Source organism: Chelonoidis abingdonii, chromosome 14, assembly GCF_003597395.2.
Source record: "Chelonoidis abingdonii isolate Lonesome George chromosome 14, CheloAbing_2.0, whole genome shotgun sequence".
NCBI lineage: Eukaryota > Metazoa > Chordata > Testudines > Testudinidae > Chelonoidis > Chelonoidis abingdonii.
This window is the reverse complement of record NC_133782.1, coordinates 14,101,692-14,121,144: the sequence shown is the minus strand read 5'-3', so window position 1 is coordinate 14,121,144 and position 19,453 is coordinate 14,101,692. Positions and strand designations below refer to the sequence as shown.

The window sequence follows — 19,453 nt, the reverse complement described above, 5'->3', positions numbered from 1 at the left end:
ATATCACGAGCACCTCGTCCCATTTTGTCGCTGTGGGAAGGGGACGGAAGGTGCGGCTCATTCCGCTTCTGTTCCAACGACGTCGATGCCGGGGAATCGGACCCCATGCTAAGGTGCGGGGGCCGTCTTTTTAAAAAAAACAAAACAAAAAAAAAAAACTTACCCCGTCCCCAGCTGCGGTCTGCTCCTGGTCCGCTCCTTTGAGGAGGCGCCGGCAGGAGCGCCGGATGGCCCGCCTCCCAGCAGAGGCTCCAGCCGGGCGGCGGGGCTTGCGGCGCTTCATGAGGCGGGCGGCCGGGGGTCAGCCATGAGAAGTGGGCTGTGGGGCTTGTCGCGCTCTCGGCCAGGAGAACAGAGGTCGTGAGGAGCTTGCGCGCTCCGGCAGAGCACGGCAAGCCCCGCGACCCGGCTGGAGCTCCGGCCAGAGCACGGCAAGCCCGCGACCACCGGAAGCAGACCCAGGTGTACAGCCAGCGCTGCAAACAGGGAGTTGCAGCGCTGGCTGAGCTTTTAAGTGTAGACACCTGCTAAGTTGCAGCGCTGTAACCCCCTCACCAGCGCTGCAACTTGCAAGTGTAGACAAGGCCTGAGTTGCCAATGACAGGGTCTGGCTATCAAAAGGGAATGCTTCAAAGGGACTTGGAGACTGGGATGCACCTATTGTTAACCTTTAAGACAAAGTAAGAGATGGCATAGTCCAGAGGAGAGTGCTTGACTGGCTAGAAGACTGGGGGTGTTAGGAAGCTGACACCCAATGATGCACAAGAAAACACCACTACCTTGGAAACAAGGATTAACAAGGTGACACACAGTCCTGGGTACTCCGAGAATCATCATGTTGGTTTGCAATTTTTTTAGATGAAAAATTGTATTGTTGTTTGTTGTTGGTATTGCAGTTGAAACTCTGGGTCTCCTGGAATGAGATCAAGGCCCCATTGTGACAGATACCGTACAAACACAGAGGATGAAATCCTGGTCGTTAGGAGTTTTGCCATTGACTTCAGTGGGACCAAGATTTCACCCATAGTGAAAGCCAGTCCTTGCCCCTAAGGATCTGCAGTTTAAATAGACAAAATACAGGGTGGGAGGAGAAACAGAAGCGCTGAGAAGTGAAGTGACTTGCTCAAGGTGACACAGCACGCCAACCGTAGATCCAGGAATAGAATGTAGGTATCTTTGTATAAATTAGTTACTAACTACACTGAAGATTTGGGATTGCTCTCTGCTCTGTAGGGGAGGCCTAATTACTCACTCAGGTCGACATCGCTTGTGATTGTGAAGCCATCTGTATCTCATGAATATAAATTCCATTCTCTCCAGTACAGTTATAGCAATATGGGACTGGCATGTTCCAGATAGAGAGAGGGAAAGTGAAACACATTCCTCTCTCTAGAAAAGCAGGAACAGTTTTCTGGCAACATACAAATGATCATGCATCCAGAAAGAGAGATTATTCCCTTTAACTCCTGCTGAGATGCAATATGTCAATTAAAATATTAACATATTTTTAATTCAGCAGATTGATTTTCACTTTGCCTTATTTTAAAGTAATTCATCTTTGTTTGCTGCCTGAAAGAGATGTGATTTTTATATTCATTGTCTAGCTGAAAATGGTGATTGATGTATGAAGCACTTACTTCCAGTCTCTTCTTCCTCTCTAACACTCCTTCCATAAACCAGTACCACTGGCAGCTTCGGCATTACAGAGGCAGAGGAATGCAATAGCAGGTGGTGATGTGCATCCTGAATTAAGGCACATTGTCAGAACCAGGGTATGGCTACAGTAGATGAGCCTTATTCTGCTCTTTCATTAGTTTTACACTGGTGTAAGTTCATTGATTTCAGTGGAGTTTTTCATTACTTAAATTGGTGTAAGTGAGATCAGAATCAGGCCCCATGTAGCTGCACTAGACGTAGCTTTACAAACAGCGGTATCTATCCATTATCTTTAGGAATATCACGTTCACATCAACTTTAAAAATAAAAATATAAAAAAAGAACTCATAGTAGTGTGAGAATATGCAAGGAAAAAATCACAAAACGTTAAGGCATTCAGAATTAGAGCACGACACAGGGAAACAGGACTCTTCTTTTGTTACTGACTCGTTGCATGACCAACACTGGGTCAACATTTTCAAGTTTAGGTTCCTAAAGCTCTGCAATGAAATTGGGAAGTGAAATAATTGACGCAGTGTTCAGAAGTGCTGAGCTCCTGCAAATCCCACTGAATTTTTAGATGCCTAATGATGTAATTAGGAAGATAATTTTAGGCACCTAAATTTAAAAATGTTGGCCTTAATCGGTACCTCAAAGGGCTATTGTGAAGAGTACTCTATGTTTCTAAGGTCTTTAGATTACTTGGATGAAAGGTTGTTTAAGAGAAAACAGAGAGTGAAAACAATAATAATATAGGGTCTAATATAGGAATATTTGTTAAACAGATCAAAAAGCATTCTAGATAATCAGTAATATTATAACTACACAGATTTTTAGGGCCAGATTTTTAGCCCAGTCATAAGACCATTCTGGTGCTCACAATTTTGTGAGCACAAACAAGTGTAGGTACATTTGTGTGCCCACAATTATTTCCAGTGGTGGTTTATAAAATTAATAGTGATGTAACATTTTTCACCTGCAGATTCAATGTCCTGAACAGAGGTACAAGTACTGCCATTTTTCAGATCTAGAAGCTAATAAGAGAAATGACTTGCTTCAAGTTAATTGATTACCTAATGGCACCTCCAGGAGTAGAACTCAGATGTCCTGACTCAGATCAGGGGCCTACCCACTGGACCACACTGCCACTCTATTTAACTGGAAGGAAAATTTTTAATGAAAATTTGTACATGAAAAATTATAAAATGTTCCTTATTTTCCAGTCAAATGTTTATCATTTAAATGTCTAAGACTTGATCCTGTAACCAGTAATGTCAGGGACAAAGTCCCCACTGATTTCAAAAGTGCAGGACTCTAAACAATTATTTAGAGAAAATCAGATACTTTAGTTTCTAAATGACCCGAACAGCAAAAAAATGTTAGTGTCACAAATGACAGGCTGAAAAACACAGGCCAATGCTGAGCAATCTGTCTGTTAGTATTTACTTTCTCATAGCAGTAATTAAACTAATGAGGAATCTATGCCTGTCACTTCGCTCACATTGGTTCCATTAGAATCAAATCTCTCCTTTAAAATGTGGAAACCTGACCACAGAAATTGCTCAACAACTGATTACCAATTTTGATCAGAACCATACTTCATTTTTGAAAGCAATTATTATGGTTCTTGACAAATGTAATATTCTTGCTGCAATCTTATTAATAGTAGCAGCAATACTAAGACAAGTTGCAGTCAGAATGAATTTACTGCCAAGGCTAAACTATTTATTTTCAATTATACTCATTTTTTTGAGCAGATGATTTAATTCTCCAAACCAGCTGCTAATAAGTAGCATTTGGAAAATCAGAGGTGGGGAATTAAATAACAATATTATCCACTCTTGAAAAATGAAAGTTTTGACACAGGTATGTACAGTACTTGTTTCTCAAGCGGATTTTTATCTTTTGACTAGAGCAAAGAGACTGGGGCTACATCTTCACTACTGGCCGTATCGGCGTGTAGCAATTGATTTCTCAGGGATCGATATATCGTGTCTCCTCTAGACACGATATATCGATCCCTGAATGAGCTCCTGTCGACTCTGGAACTCCACCAACGCGAACAGCGGTAGCAGAGTTGACAGGGGGAGCCGCGGACATTGATCCCGCTCCGTGAGGATGGTAGGTAACTCGATCTAAAATACTTCGACTTCAGCTATGTTATTCACGTAGCTGAAGTTGCGTATCTTAGATTGATCCCCTCCCCTAGTGTAGACCAGCCCTGGGAGATATGCAGTGCCTAAAGTGTATAAAACATAAAGAAGTTCATTGTAAATAACCACCTTTTCAAAAGCAAGCTTTGTGTGTTGAAAATGTTGGATGGATAAAATTAGAACATCAGGATACCCAAAATCTTGGAGAAGTTTGCCATAAATATAGTGATATGATTTGCATAAAGACTTGAGGTTAATCCATTTATTTTTCTGTACTTGAGTGGGGAAGGGGAGATGTATATGTGGAATATTTAGATGAATTGTGTCTCAAATGTATCTTCAGAAGAAAAGTAAAGTTTTTAACAGCCACGTGTCATCTGAAGCTTTGTCTACAGTAGACAATTGCATCATTGCTGTTTGCAGTGGTTTTGTCATAGTGTTTCAGGTTGCAACACAGCACCCACACTGGCCATGATGTTTGGAAGTAGAGTAAGCACCACATCTAATACACCTTGCTCCCTTCTACTATTAATAGATTTGTAGATTTTTATGTGATAGTAACTTGGCAAACACATCATGGATTGAACCAGGGGCCTCCAGAGCTAAAAGCATGAGAGGCTACAGCTTGAGTTAAAAAAGTATCTTTCATCTTGCAGAAAATTGAAAAGGGTCTGTTTGGAACATTAAATTTAATCTTCAGTTCTGAACAGTACCTAGCTGGTACTATAATAGCCTCAGATCCTCTGCAGATCGGGCACAGAGGGGGACCTGTGGTACACACTCAGTAGTGTGACAGTCACACCTATCCCATGCTGCCCAGCAGAGTTTGCTGGCCCATTCCTGGAACAGGTGCATGATGTTTATGACATGGCATATACTGTATATTTTGCAACTGCTGACAGTGTTTGGATTGTTCCAGTGGATGCTGTGAATGGCCCTGTCTCGAACAAGGGTCTGTGGATGTATTGCAAGGACTAGGGATGACATCCTGCTAAGCCATCACACTTACATGTGGTATGGTAGAGAGTCCCTGGCAGCCTGGAACGTACATGATGAGTACCATATCTTTGGGTGGTGGTGCTTGAGGATCAAGGAACTGTTTTTATGACTGTTGAGAAAGTTCTACTTTACTTCCTCCCCATTTCGTGCAAGGACCCAAGACACTACAGATCATCTGGTGAAGGGAATTGGGGAGAACATTAGTTCATGGGGAATTAAGTAGAGATCTGGGATTTACTCAGGTGTGCTAGATGAGTTGTCTTGTGTATCTGTGTGTGTTATTACTAGTGCCTTGGTTCTTGTTTTCTTTTTTTCAGACCTCTGAAGTCTGTGATACAGCTGAAGCAGTTGCATCACTATGGCGCAAATCCCAATAAGGTAAGCACAGTCATGCATTGCTCTAATGCGGTCAAAGCTTGAGATGCAAGTTCTCATATCATGTTCCCATTTAATCTTGGTCTGGCAAGAATGTGGAAAAAAATCCTCCATAATCTCCTTACATGGGATTCATGGAATGTCTTTCAAGCATGCCATGCTTCAACACTGAGCTATTGGAGATAGGGCTTGTAGCTTGCATTAAACTGTCTATTGTAGGTCAGTCTAAGAAGCTTCTGTTTTGCAGAAAATTGGAAAAGACTGTTTGGAACAAGGAAAACCAAAAAGCGCCAGTTTGCCACATGTCCAATACTGACTGTAAATTCTTGGACTCCTATTGTAGCACTGTTGGGCCCAGTGGAGTTAAGCCAGGGATGAATTTGGCACTTGATGTCTTTTCTGTTGTGGGCCAAAAGAAACAGCTTGTGAGGAGGTGTTGGCCAGGGGATGAGATGACAGAAATGGCAGTCTATAGTCTCGTGTCAAACTGCAATTTGAGAGTGTCCTTCAGTAAAAAAATAATGGTGTAATCTCAATGTATGCTAGGGATGATAACAAGGAAAATCAGAGAACCACTGCTGTCACCTCAGACTTCATAACCAAATAAAGAAAAAAATGGCCTAGGAAAGAAGAGTTCTGCAGGCACCACGATTTACAATCCTGTTGACATAATTTACTATCTGAGAAAATGAAATTTTCTGTGTTTTTAGATGGATCGGAGTGTTTGGTTCTAGCAGTAGATTTCCTTTCCTACACTCCTCCTGCAGGGAAGTTTTCTGTATTTCTGTTTCACCTTGTGAACACATTATCGTTAGCTGAGATTTTCATGGAGAGGTCAGCTGGCAAACAGGATCCAGCAGTGAGAGCATTAGCCTGGTACATAGGAAAGTGGGTTCATTTCCCTGATCAGACACAGACTTCTTATGTGACCTTGGGCAAGTCATGTAGCCTCTTTGTGCTTCAGAGCTTCATATGTAAAATGGAGGTATTAACCCTTCCCTACCTCACACAAATGTGATGAGGATAAGCACAGTAAAGATAGTGAGGTGCTCAGATTCCGTGGTGATGGGGGCTGTACAAATACTTTAGCTAGAAGGCAAACTTTCTGGTTATAAAAGGGTCACAACTCTGAACAAAAATAAACATGCAGAAAGAAGGGTGACTACAAAAAGCATGCAACATTAGCAGAAGCAGTATTTAATGCTGCAAATAATGCAACCTATTGTTATATGATACAATGAGAGAGAAGGAAGGGTAGGATGAAGGTTTATAGCATATGGTCATGCAGAGGCTCCAGACAATTATGCGTATGGTTAATTGTCTAGCAATATATGAACACTTTTAAAACAGAACAAAAACCAAATCCCTCTCACAGTTACAGCCAAAAAATCCCATCAGTCTTTGGCTATTGGCAACTCTTGACAGCAAATCTATGATTATTTTCTTTGTAAATTGGAATTTAACCCACTAAAATACTAAGCGAAGTACCTCCCTTGCCCATAGCCCAGTCTGCCATTTTCCCCTACACAATCAAAACTTCTCATTTTTCCCCCAGGGCCTCTTTTCCTGTGTCCTCCCCTCACCGTTCAGCTGACTATCATTCTTCCCTTTGCACATATGTCCCCTCTAGAGCTATGCAGAGGATGGATGCTCAATTTCTGAAGGATTTTTGAGATTTCATAATTTGGCTTTGTTCTAAAATTAGGAAAGTTTAAAAATTCTCCACCAAGAAAAATTCTGAACAAAAATTTGAGTGTCAATCAAACCATTTCCTTTCAACAAAATCAAATTGTTTTGTCTTGATTTAGACCTTTTAAAAATTATATATATATTTTGCAAAATAAAATGTCATTTCAAAACAAAAAAATCAAAATGTTTCATTCAAAAAATGTCAGAGCAGGATATTTTAACGTTATCAGAACTTTTTTCTAGCTTTCTTCTAAAATGGAATTTAAGCAAAATCTGTAGTTTCACAAAGCATTTAGATAGAATATCACATTCCAGCGAATGAGATTCTGGGAAAATTTCTCCCACCATCACTAGCTCCCACTCATTGTACTAAAGAATTCAGAAAAGTAATTCCTTACCTCACTTGGGCTGCTGTGAGGGAGACATGCTGCCCCCATGTGGATCTGATGGATGTCAGGAGTAGGGTAGTGCTGGGGTGTAGTGTCTGCTAGGGTACTTCTGCTACACAGAGGAGGGACTGGGCCTTCATGCTTCCAGCTAGTCACTGGGCAGTCATGGGCTCCTCCTTTGTGCTTCCAGGGGAGCAGAATATAACTGCCATATATCTATAAGTCAGCAAGAGTCAAGATAAAATTATAACTGATAAACACTCAGTACTTAAAAAGAGCCTTAAACTGCAAAGCAAACTTTTCTGGAGCACTAATGACATTTTAATAGGGCTATCTATTTAGACAAGAAACAGCAACCACTGCTGTACTAGATATGTTGGAGGCTTCAAACTTTTGAGAAGGAACGGTGTTCAGCTCTTTGCTTGTAATCTCTGTGGAGATCTACAACATAAGGGACTCTTTTTTGCTGCAAGTTGCATATTTAGCAACTAATTGCTAGTTGCACAGCTTACCAATAAGAGAGATGTGCCATTCTTTCATCCTGTTATTAATCAAACAATGACCTGGAAAGGAGGAAGAGGCCTCTGTTAAATAGCTTGGCCCTAGTAGAAGTGATTAAAGTTTCTGGCCTGGGCACAAAGAGACCTGTGTGTAATGACTGCTTTGGCAGTGAAGGCAAAGATGCATCCATAGAGCAATGAATGGCACTCTGCACTTGGATGGTTCATCAGAGCGGTTATGAAGGTGTCTTGGAGGTTAGGAGAAGAGATGGCTTAAACACCATATGGCCAACTCATACATGAGCATAATTGAGTTCATGATGTTACTATAGACTCATAGACTCGTAGGTCAGAAGGGACCAATATGATCATCTAGTCTGACCTCCTGCACAAAGCAGGCCACAGAACCCTACCCATCCACTTTTATAACAACCCCTAACCATGAACTGAGTTATTGAAGTCCTAAATTGTGATTTGAAGACCTCAAGCTGCAGAAACCTCCAGCAAGTGACCCGTGCCCATGGCTGCAGAGGAAGGCAAAAAAACCCCAGGGGGCCTCTTCAGTCTGCCCTGGAGGAAAATTCCCTCCCGACCCCAAATATGAGCGATCAGCTAAACCTGAGCCTAGTGGGCAAGACTCACCAGCCAGTACCACAGGAAAGAATCTCTGCAGTAACTCAAGATTCCCTATCCCATCAACATCCCTCACAAGACCATTGGAGCAACTTATCTGCTGATAATCCAGATCATTGCCCAAATTAAAAGCTTCCATCATATCTCCCTCATAGACTTATCAAGCTAGTCTTAAAGCCAGGTACAGTCTTTTGGCACCACTAACGTTCCGCTCGGAAGCTGGTTCCATGAACTTCACCCCCTAATGATTAGAAACGCTTCGTCCTAATTTCAAGTCTAAAAACTCCTAATATCCAGTTTGTACCATTTGTCCTTGTGCCTACATTAGTACAAAGCTTAAATAATTCCTCTCGCTCCATACGTTAATCCCCTGATATAGTATTATATAGAGCAGCATATCTCCCCCGGCAGCTCTTTGTGGCCAGGTAAACAAGCCAAGGTTTTTGGTCTCCTTTCATAAGGCATGGTTTTCCATTCCTCGGATCATCCTGAGTAAGCACTCTCTGAACCTGTTCCAGTTTGAATTCCATCCTATCTTAAACATGGGACACCAGAACTGCACCACAAATTCCAGGTGGGGTCTCACAGCGCCTTATATAACGGTACTAACACTCCTTATCCATTGCTCGATAAATACCGTCGCCTGATGCACCCTAAAACCGCAATTTGCTTTTTTAATGGCCATATCGCATGGGCGGCTCATGGACATCCTGGGCATCCCCAACCCCCCATACCCAAAGGTCCTTCTCCTGCTCTGTTGCTTCCAACTGTGCATCCCCAATGGTATATCTAAAATTCTTATTATTAACCCTAAGTGCATGACCTTGGCATCTTTCCTATGTATATTTCATCCATATATATTACTCCCAGTTTACAAGGTGGTCCAGATCTTCCCTGTATATATCTCCGTCCTTCTCTGTGTTAGGCAATACCCCCCCAGCTTTGTGTCATCCGCAAACTATTATTAGCACATTCCACAGCTCTTTGTGCAAGGTCAGTAATAAAAAGAGTTAAATAAGATTGTCCCAAAAACGATCCTGAGGATTCTAACTAGTACCTCCTCGGCAGCCTGAACGATTCACCCTCAGTAGAACCCGCCTGGAGTCATCCCCTTAACGTGTCGGTTCATCCACCTTACACTTTCAATATCATCCACCAATCTTTTCCAATTTAAACTAACAGTTCCCCATGTGAACCGCTGTCACAATGGCCGTTATGAAATCGAAGCGTAAATTACGACTCTACGCGATTTCCTTTGTCTAAGTAATCTGTCACCCTTTCAGAAGGAGATCAGGTTGGTTTGGCACGATCTACCTTTAGTAAATCCATGTTGCAATTCGTCCCAATTACCATTGACCTCAATGTCCTTAACTACTTTCTCCTTTAAAATTTTTTCCAAGACTATATTGATTATAATGTGCAATATAACACTGTTCCTATACCGGAGCCTTTAGAAATAGCCTTTGTAAACACAGCGCACCTGCTTCTTCAGCATTTTTCACAAATGAGACACAAAAATAATGACTGATAATAGTTGTCACACTCATGTATCTTTTGAATATTGTTAAAACACCAGTTGGGCGTGTAGTTCATTGTAGCGGGGTGGTTACCTGCTCCTGCCCTCCGGCGCTTAAAACAGCCCCGGAGAGGACTGTGGCAGGGGCAAGAAGCCTGTGTTGATTGGGGAAAGTAGGTTCAGCTGTGACCAGGTCCCAATCAGGCCCAGCAGGCCCCTATAAGAGGCTGTGAGCCAGAAGCCCAGACAGTCTCCCTCTGCCTGCAGGGAGCTAGACAAGGTACCTAGAGTGGCGCAGGGCTAGGGAAAGGCAGAGAAGCTGGGGAGCTCCTGCCTGTAAAGTCCCAGGATGCAGCCTAGCATAAGGCCAAGAGGTACTGGGAGTTGCAGGGGGCAGCCCAGGGGTAGGCAAAGGCAGCAGGTCCAAACCCCTTTGCCTATGATGAGTGGCTGATACTGCGGTCTGCCCCAGTGAACGTGGCTAGATGGAGACTGGGCAGTAGCCAATGTGGGGATAGTGGGGTGGGGGTTCCCAGGTGGGGGTCCTGGGAGGGACACAGGGGCCAGAAGCTGGAAGGTGGATCACCGGCTTGTAGAGGGCGCTCTGGATGCAGCAATGAGCTAATTCCCTGAGAGACCAGCAGGAGGTGCTGTAGGGGTGAGTCTGGCCCGTGTTACATTCATACTTATTCATATCTTTATTCTTTCTAAAGCATGGCCTTCTGGAGGCAGAATGGTGCTCCTTTTGGTAAAATAGATAAATATTTAAAATACAGGAAACAAGATAAAAAGCTAAAAGGAACGAAAGCTCCTTCATTACAGCCCTAATTCAGGAAAGCATCATTATTCAGGTGAGAGATCTGTATCCATTAAACCATTACTTCAGTGGGATTTACAAACATGCTTCTGTGCTTTTCTGAATCAATGTCCAAACATTTGCCATTCATGTATTGCTTCTAGTGCACTGAGACCTATAAGATATTTTCTTACATGTTTTGGACTCAGACCAAAATGGCTTAGTGGATACAGATCTCACACAAGAAGTCCTGGTTCTCCATAATTACTTTGATACTACCAGGGCATTCACTGCCCCTAAATTGAATCTAATGTTTGATCTACACTTAAAATTTATGTCAACATAGCTACAACAGTCAGGTGTGCAGAAAAACCCAAACAAACCAACCCCATACCCCATAGCTATTCCAGTCCAACCCCCAGTGTAGATGCAGTTCTGTCGCTGGAAGAATGCTTCCATGGATGTAGCTACCATTGTTCAGGGAGGTGGTATTCCTATAGCACCAAAAAAAACCCTTTTGTTGCTGAAGGCTGTGTCTACACTATGGGGTTGTGCCAGTATAATCACTGTAGGGTAGGCATAAGCTGAATCCAATGGACAGATTTAGAGACAACTAGGACATTAACAAGTGTCATACTCTTTGGAGCTGTGTCAGAGTCACTGCCAAATTTCAGTACCCTTTCAGAAAGGAAATAGCAAACCCAGAGACCACACAGCTCTTGCTAGAGTCTGCAGCTGAAGGACTGAGCTACACATTTGCTGTTCTGCTTTGCCAGCAAACTGTATTGGGAATTGAGCTACAGTGATAGCCAGACCTGTCACACACATCTGTATGCTGAAGATGAGGCAGGCAACTGGGGGAGTTTTATTAATCACTGCAGATCCTTTTGCACAAATAAATAAGAGCACAACATTAACAAGGTCTGTTAAATTTCCTTTCTTGACTGCTTCTGATTGCTGGTAGAATGTTATTACAATAAAGATACTTTTGTTTAATTTAAAAGAATTTTTTCCCCCTATTTAACATGTGTCAATAACTGTGTCACTAGATAATAAACTATCCTAGTAAAAATAAAAGACTCCATTGATTGCCAATCAGTTCCAAAGTAGGACATGTAAATACTGAGCTAAGTTTTAATTACAATGCCGTTTACTAATGTGGCAAGTTTACACTGCTCCCTGGGTTCTTTATTACTTAACCGAATAGCTGAGGGACGTTTAAGGAGATCATAAAATCTAGATTATTGAGTTGTCAAACAGATCTACTATCAGAGTCAAACTCATTAAAAGCAAAGATCAATAATGCTGTGGCTTCTTTAACATTTATTTGTTGCATCCCTCCATGTTCTGACATTGGATGACAAGGCTTATGCGTTCTGGAGATACAGCATTGACATTCTCTGGTGCTGAATAATAATCATGTGAAGAGGAGCAGAGAGAGGATTTTAGCTGAATTACACAGTAAAGGTTATCTGATTCATTATTCTCAACTTATGTTTCATAATGCAGTGTCTGTTGTAAAGGGAGAAGGAAATCAGAGGGACAAGACTGGTGCTTCCGCTCCTTCACTATTCTGAAATGCAGTTTTGAAGCGAGTCAGCCCTGGCATCATATTTCCTGCTCACTATTACAAGCTGGAAAGAGACTGTCTTCAAAGTGGGCGAGCCTAGCGGCAATTAGACAGTGGCACAGGAAAAAAGCAATAATTTTCATTAACTTGGTAGTGCTGAGCATTTCAGACTAGAAAGATTTCTGAGTAGAACTGTACAATGATACTTTATTGGAATGAAAGTCTCCCATTGATGTAACTAACGGCTTTCTGTTTCTTGCTTTCTTTCTGCTGTCATTAATATGGCCATATGCTACACTTCCCACTATTTTCAGAGTGGTGCACACCAAAGTACACTTTGAAAATCTGACCTGTTATTTCTAGAATGGAGGTGTAGGGTAGTAGCAAATCAGGCAAATGTATAATTCTGTCATAAAACTGTGTACTGTTTCCAGAATTTCAAGTGTCCCAGTTCATATCACTCTTTAGAGTTGGATGAAATTTTTTGGACAGGTAGTTTATTCATTGGAAAATGCAGTTTCAGGGGACACCACCACCACATCCTTGGGTTTTGTGACTGGCTCGTAAGCCCACTTGCAAATCTAAATTAAAATGTTTCATTTAGAAAACTTCAATGAGCATTTTCAACATTTAAATTTTTTACCTCTTTTTCTGAACAAACCAATTTGCTGAGTTGACACAAATTTACTACTTGAATTTGTATTTTTCTGCCAAAAAATTCACCTTTCTACTTCTAAGTCATTTAGGTCCATATTTTCATAGATAATTAGGTACCTAAAATACAGCTGGATGCCTAGTGAGATTTTCAGACGTGTCTATGCAGTTTAAGCACATAACTCCCATTGATTTAAACAGGAGTTAAGTGCCTAACTCACTTAGGTGCTTTTAAAAATCTCACTAGGCACCTATGTGCATCTTTAGGCATCTAATTACTTTTTCAATCTGGCCACTGGGCACTTTAAAAACATTATCTAATATCTCACCTTCTCTTCCTATTAAATTTTTCAAGGAAAGCGGTCACTTTCTGCAAATTTCTCAGTAAAACAACCAATCTTCCATCAATAAAAGAAAAGTTTCAATGGAACATTTTTCACCAGTCATTTTTGACTTATCACATATTACTCATGTCCAACTTTTATTTTTTAGCATATTTGTCAGTGGTTTCTAATTAGGAGTGTTCAAAAGTAAAAACTAGAGTTTAACAAAATTACATAGTAAAATGATCTGAAAAAAAAATCATAATAAAGCACACATAAAGAGAAAAATACCACACTCTGGAGTAATTAATATGTTAGTCTATCTTAATTTCATATTTAAAAGTTATAATAGTGAATTGGATTATGGGAATTAAACAGCAAACAGTAAATATCCTGAGACAGCAGGTAAAGTGTGATTTCAGACAATTTGGATTGCAAATGCAAGTTTGCATACAAATTCTGGGTTTGTGGCTATAGATGGTAACATATATTTGTGCCATTGCACCAATGTTTGGAAACTTGGGTGTGTAAGCTCCGTTTATAAACATTCTTTCCTAAATGTTTGTTCTGAATACTCATAGAATATTCTCCTCTTAGTGCCTATGAAAAACTCACATAAATAGGCTTGGAAATGCACACCCCCAAATAGTGGAAAAACATTAATTTTTTTGCAAGTGAAAAAAATCACTCCTTTTTCAGGGCATATTAAAGTGAGATGGAGAAGCTAAGTGGAAGGAGGAGACAGATGGATTGACAGAAGGACTAATGTAGTAAAGTTTATTTGCTGTTGGCCTTCTTTTTTTGCTTGGCATCCACTGAAGCATTTGATTATTTATTCCAATGAAACATAAGCCTTTTCCTCCTGAATGTCACTGCGGAGTGTCTTGGCCTCTTTTTGCAGCCATTCTCCTTTGGCTTTGGTTAGCAGTTTTGTGTTCAATTTTTGTGCATGTTAATGGTGCTGGTAAAAATCAGAACTCACCTCAACTGAAGCAAAGACTCAGTACGGAAAATGTATTGATCCTATCAGTAAATAAATAGCTCAATTCCTATAGGCTAGAGTCTGCTTATCCCCGACAAGGTCTGCCATTGGGTGGTGGGGGGTAAGAGGAATAAACAGACTCTCCCCTCCTATTTGTGTCTGGGTAAAACTGCTGCCCCTGAACACAGACTGTTTCCTAACTATTCCCTAGAAGGGCATTATATTCTGAGGAAGATGGAGACACAGAATTCAGAGCCCTGACTGTGTCATCAGCTGGCTGGCTTCACAGAAGGGAGTACGCTGTATCTTTAAAGTTGCAGGGTGGTGTAAGCCCGCCCCCTGTAAGACTTCCATGTGCAGAATGTCTCCTTAGTGCTCCCACTGGGTCAGTGCCGATCTGGCCCCCATATCAATACAAGCTAAATTGCACAATCTAGACCTGGGACAATGATTTAAAAAAAGTAAGAGCTAATTTAATCAGTCTAAAGGCAGTGCAGTGTGCAACCATGCAAAGATCCAACACCCAGGCTAGTGGGTATAGCCTCTGTCTGGATGATTGTTTACAATTCCAGAATTACCACTGATTTTTAAAACCATCACTCAGAATGACCCCATGCTGCCAGCCATTAAAAACAAGACAGCTGAAGAAAAATATACCTTGGGTCTATCATCAATCAAAGGGCAGAAAAGAGTGTGTGTGTGTGGGATGTGGGGGGGTGCGGTGGGAACTAACACAGGCACCATTTGTCATCCAATCAATCTTCCATAGGTTAATGTCTGAAGCTAAAGAATATTTGGGGGAATAGGGATGGGGAGAAGCAAGGACAAATGTCTGTGGAGCCAGAAATGCTGAATAAAAGAGTCAGTCCTGATTGGGGGATGGCCTTCTTTCCCCAGATTCGTTTCTCATTGCTTCCCATTCTTTTAGAATTTGAACATTGATTTATCTGTTTGTGCCATCAAGATTTCTCTCTGTTCTGATCTTTCCAAAAATTTTAGCCAAGATTTTCAAAACTGGATGCCTGAAGTTAGGCTTCTAACTCCTAACTAACCATGAGAAGATATCTGATTATTTTAAAAGTGCTAAGCTCTCACAAGCTCCCATTAAAGTCAGTGGGAGCTGCTGGTGCTTCTAAAAATCAGGCCACTTATTTAAGCTCCTAACTAACTTTTGGTACCTAGTTTTGAAAATCTTGGCTTTCAAGTCTACCATGCACTTGGGCCTTCTGAGATAGATTCAGAATTCACATTTTGAGACCAAAATCACTGTTTATTTGACTATATTTTACTTTAAATATGTTTGGAAAGCACTGAGATTTTGTTTTTTTTATGAATGGTGATGTATAAATGGGCTAAATTTTGCTCTCAGTGTTAATTTGGAGTAACTATTTGAATAGCATTAATCTAGTTTTAGCAGAGTTAATGTAGATTGCATTTAGCTCATTGATCTATTCCAGCCTTTTACTTCCACATGTTACACGTTTTTATGCTGTTTATAAAGTGTGGTTATTGTTAGAAAAGAGACTGTATTGAGTGCCATATTTATTCCCTCTCAATAACTTCTAGGTCAAATTTGATCAGTTTACAAGTCTCAGGATGTTTTCTTTCTAACTGCGAGAGCTGTAAACTCAGCTGAGATCTGAAAGTCAAGCTGTGAAGAGCAAGGATATCCTGTTCTCTGCCTCATGCACATACATAGGCCAGGTCTACACTGCGACTTTAAATCGGTTTAATGGCCGATATACCGATTTAACGCTGTATCCGTTCACACGACGTCGTCATTAATATTCGAGGTTAACGGCTCCTTAAATCGATTTCGGAACTCCTCCCAAACGAGAGGAGTAGCGCTAAATTCGATAGTGTAACTCAGATTAGGGTTCTGTGGACGGAAATCGACGTTATTGGCCTCCGGGCGGCATCCCAGTGTGCAGCACTGACCGCTCTGGACAGCAATCTGAACTCGGATGCAGCGGAGCAGTAAACAGGAAAAGCCCCGCGAACTTTTGAATACTTTCCTGCTGCCCAGTGGAGCTTGACCAGCACGGCTGGCGATGCAGTTTGAAATCGAAAAAGCTCAGCATAGACCGTACGGGAGATACTAGGTCTGATCGCTGTATGGGAGGACAATCTAGTTGTACCAGCTCCGTTACAGAACACGAAATGCAAAGCGTTGAATAAAAAACTCCCGGATACACAGCGCTGTGTGACAAGCGTACGGGAAGCCAGAGACTCAAATGGAGCTCATGAAGGGAGGAGGGGTACTGAGGACTCCAGCTATCCCACAGTCCAAGCAGTCTCTGAAATATTTGCATTCTTGGCTGAGCTCCCAATGTCTGTAGGTTCAACACACGTGTCTGGCGTGGTTCAGGGAACAGCTCCTCAGTTATTTCCCCCCACCACGTGAAAAAAAAAGGGAAGATTGCTTGCTATGGCGTTTGCTCAAGCACTCCGCGAAAAAGGCGCCAAAGGGTTGTCTGCTACTTCACACAAGGGAGGGGTGAGGCGTGTACCCAGCACCACCCGGCTGTTTTCTGCCCCATCAGGCACTGTGCTCTCAACAGGAAGTGGGAACTATGGATCTGAGGAACAGCTACCCACAGTGCACCGCTCTAGAATCGATGGTAGTTTTGGACCATGGACGCAAACAATCGATTTCGGGATCCCATGTGGACGCGCTAAACCGATTTTATTAGATCTGTTTTGTAATATCGGTTTAAGCTAATTCGAAATAATCGTGCAGTGTAGACGTACCCATAGTCAGTTAAATTGTGCTTGCAGAATCTTTTATTACCAGAAAGAGAGACACAACATCTTAATTTTCAGATCCCAGAGTGTCTTACTCTTCTAACACACTGCAGGTTCTATTATAGACCAAAATGTTCTCAAGAAATCACAGCCCAGAAGTTCACTCTGCAAGTACTAAGAGGAGCAAAAATTGTCTTTTCAGTAAAGTCAGCAGATATCAATTAAAGATAGACAGGAATCTTCTCTCTGGTTCTTTTTTGGATTGGGGAAACAATAGAATAGGTCAAAGCTGCTGCCACACCCAGCTGACAAAGATGACAAAATGGTTTTTGGAATGGCATCAACAGTCATTATGTTAAGGGCTATCAACTTAATAAATTGACTTATAAAAGTTTATAATTTAATAACCAAACTCTTTTAGGGATGAAACTCTCCCCTTTGTAAAGGTCCCATGCCTTATTTTAATTAAATATAAGCCCTGTCTTGACAGAACAAGTGGTACATAGGCTGAGTGCTGGTCCTCAGCTTTAGGTGCTTTGAATATCATTGGTTTATATCAATCTCAATTTTCAGTAGATGAAAAAAGATGGCAAGGCTGTGAAATAGACTAATAAGGGAAAATATAAATATAAATTTCAATTATATTCTGTGCTGAAGTGGGTCCATTTTTCTCTGATTAAAAAAAGTTTTTTAGAGTTTCCTGCATTTGGTTAGGGAGGAAAAAGCAGCAAAATGTTTGATGCCAAGACAATTTGCTTTTTCTTTCAAAATATTGCATTGTGTTGTTATCCATTTGCATATCTGATTGCTCAGCCTCACCTCTTAAATAAACGTTTCTGATTATTTTCATTGACAATGGCATAGTATAATTAACACCTCTTTAATTCCAGATTTTCCTTCTTATAGTTTCCACTTATAAAATTTGTTTTCTCACTTACTTTCCATATATACAGAGCAAACTAACCAGATGTTGCTGAGAACAGATGTTGACAGGAACAAATGGATCCATGCGGTGTTTTGTGTTTTCTACCATGGATGGGGATGTGCTGGCTGCTGCTTCCCGCAGCCCGCATTGGCCTGCAACAAAGAACCACTGCCAGTGGGAGCTGCAATTGGCCAAACCAGCTGACGCTGCAGGTAAACAAACTGTCCTGGCCTGCCAGCAGATTTCCCTGATGGGCCGCATGCCAAAAGTTGCCAATCCCTGTTCTGGACCTATTAAAGTCAATGGCAAACTCCCATAGACTTCAATGGAGCGAGGAATCACTCTGGATGCTTAACAGAATCATATCAATAGTATCCATGAGACTTCCATCATGGCTACCTCTGACCTAGTGTGTTATTTTTATAGTTTGAAAATGGTTCCTTTCTAACTTTCCCTTTGTTTCCTTAGTGCTCTACCCCCATGGGGAAGCAACACACAGATGTAGCACATGGCTTTCTGGCCACCCCTGGACCACCGTGTCCTGACATACCCCCACCCCCCACCAGGGGTTGGAAGCAGGAGCCGAGAAGAGCTCCTACCCAAGCTTTATGCCAGAGTAGTCTCAGGGAGCCATTTTTGCCCCTTGTTACACTGCCAGAGTGCTAAAAGGGACATAACTGAGAATTTGGCCCAATGATTCTCACATGGACAGAAGTGGGGAGAGTACAGTAGGGGGTGGATGAATCTGATGCAGCTAAGGAAAGGAAAAGCTGTAATGTAAAACCAGTGAAGCAAAGCGTCAACATCCTGAGGAACTGCTGTCAATACATCAATAAGGACCTGTTTCTTCTTGGAGGAAATTACAAAACGCCTTAGCAATTTGATTTAACTCTTCATTGACACCACCACAAGCAGTGAGCCAGCTTTCAAAAGAAATATTTCAAAATCACTGTCTTTGCATTTCTCTTTATTCTACTTTTGGCAGGACAGCTGTTTAGCAATCAAATTAAAGTTCATTTTATCCAATGAGTTACCAACAACCAAGACAGCGGGTCTTGGGTCAGTCCCATCTTGTAAGATTATCTGAAATATACTAGATACTCCTTCATTAAAAAAACAAACACATTTTTGCCTATTTGTCTAAAAGGTCTGAAAACTTTCAAACCACATGCCAGAGTGGATTCTATACAGAGCACTCTATGCTGAAAGAATGCGAGAACAAGTCCTTTAAAAAGCAGGACTTCTCTATATTGAGCAGCACTATACAAGTTAGAGAGGAGCTGACTTCTTTCTATTCACACTGAAGTTCAGTCTGTGAACAGCAGGCAGTCTGGCCTTCTCAGGCATTCAGTTGGTGCCAAAATGCTGCATTATTTTGGGACTCTACAAACAACCCCTTAGGAAGGGGAGGGTTTCCCCACAGTTCCTTTGAGATTTTGTTCCAGATCACTCCCTTCTGCAGAAATATTCATGGCGAAGGAATAGGGGTGGGGGAAACTGCTTTCAGGACCTTTCCTGGTGTCCCTGTCAATTGGATGTTTTGCCCCA

The 19,453-nt window shown here is 41.6% G+C and overlaps 1 long non-coding RNA gene across 2 annotated transcripts in view; it reads left to right on the top strand.

Moving 5' to 3' along the window:
* LOC116821474 (uncharacterized) overlaps positions 1-19,116 on the top strand; it is a 55,854-nt gene extending 36,738 nt beyond the window's left edge. For both annotated transcript variants that reach the window (XR_012656984.1, XR_012656983.1), the window contains exons 3-4: positions 5,126-5,186; positions 17,934-19,116. This is a non-coding gene — a long non-coding RNA (uncharacterized LOC116821474). The remainder of the gene's footprint in view (positions 1-5,125; positions 5,187-17,933) is intronic.
* Positions 19,117-19,453: the final 337 nt, after the last annotated feature.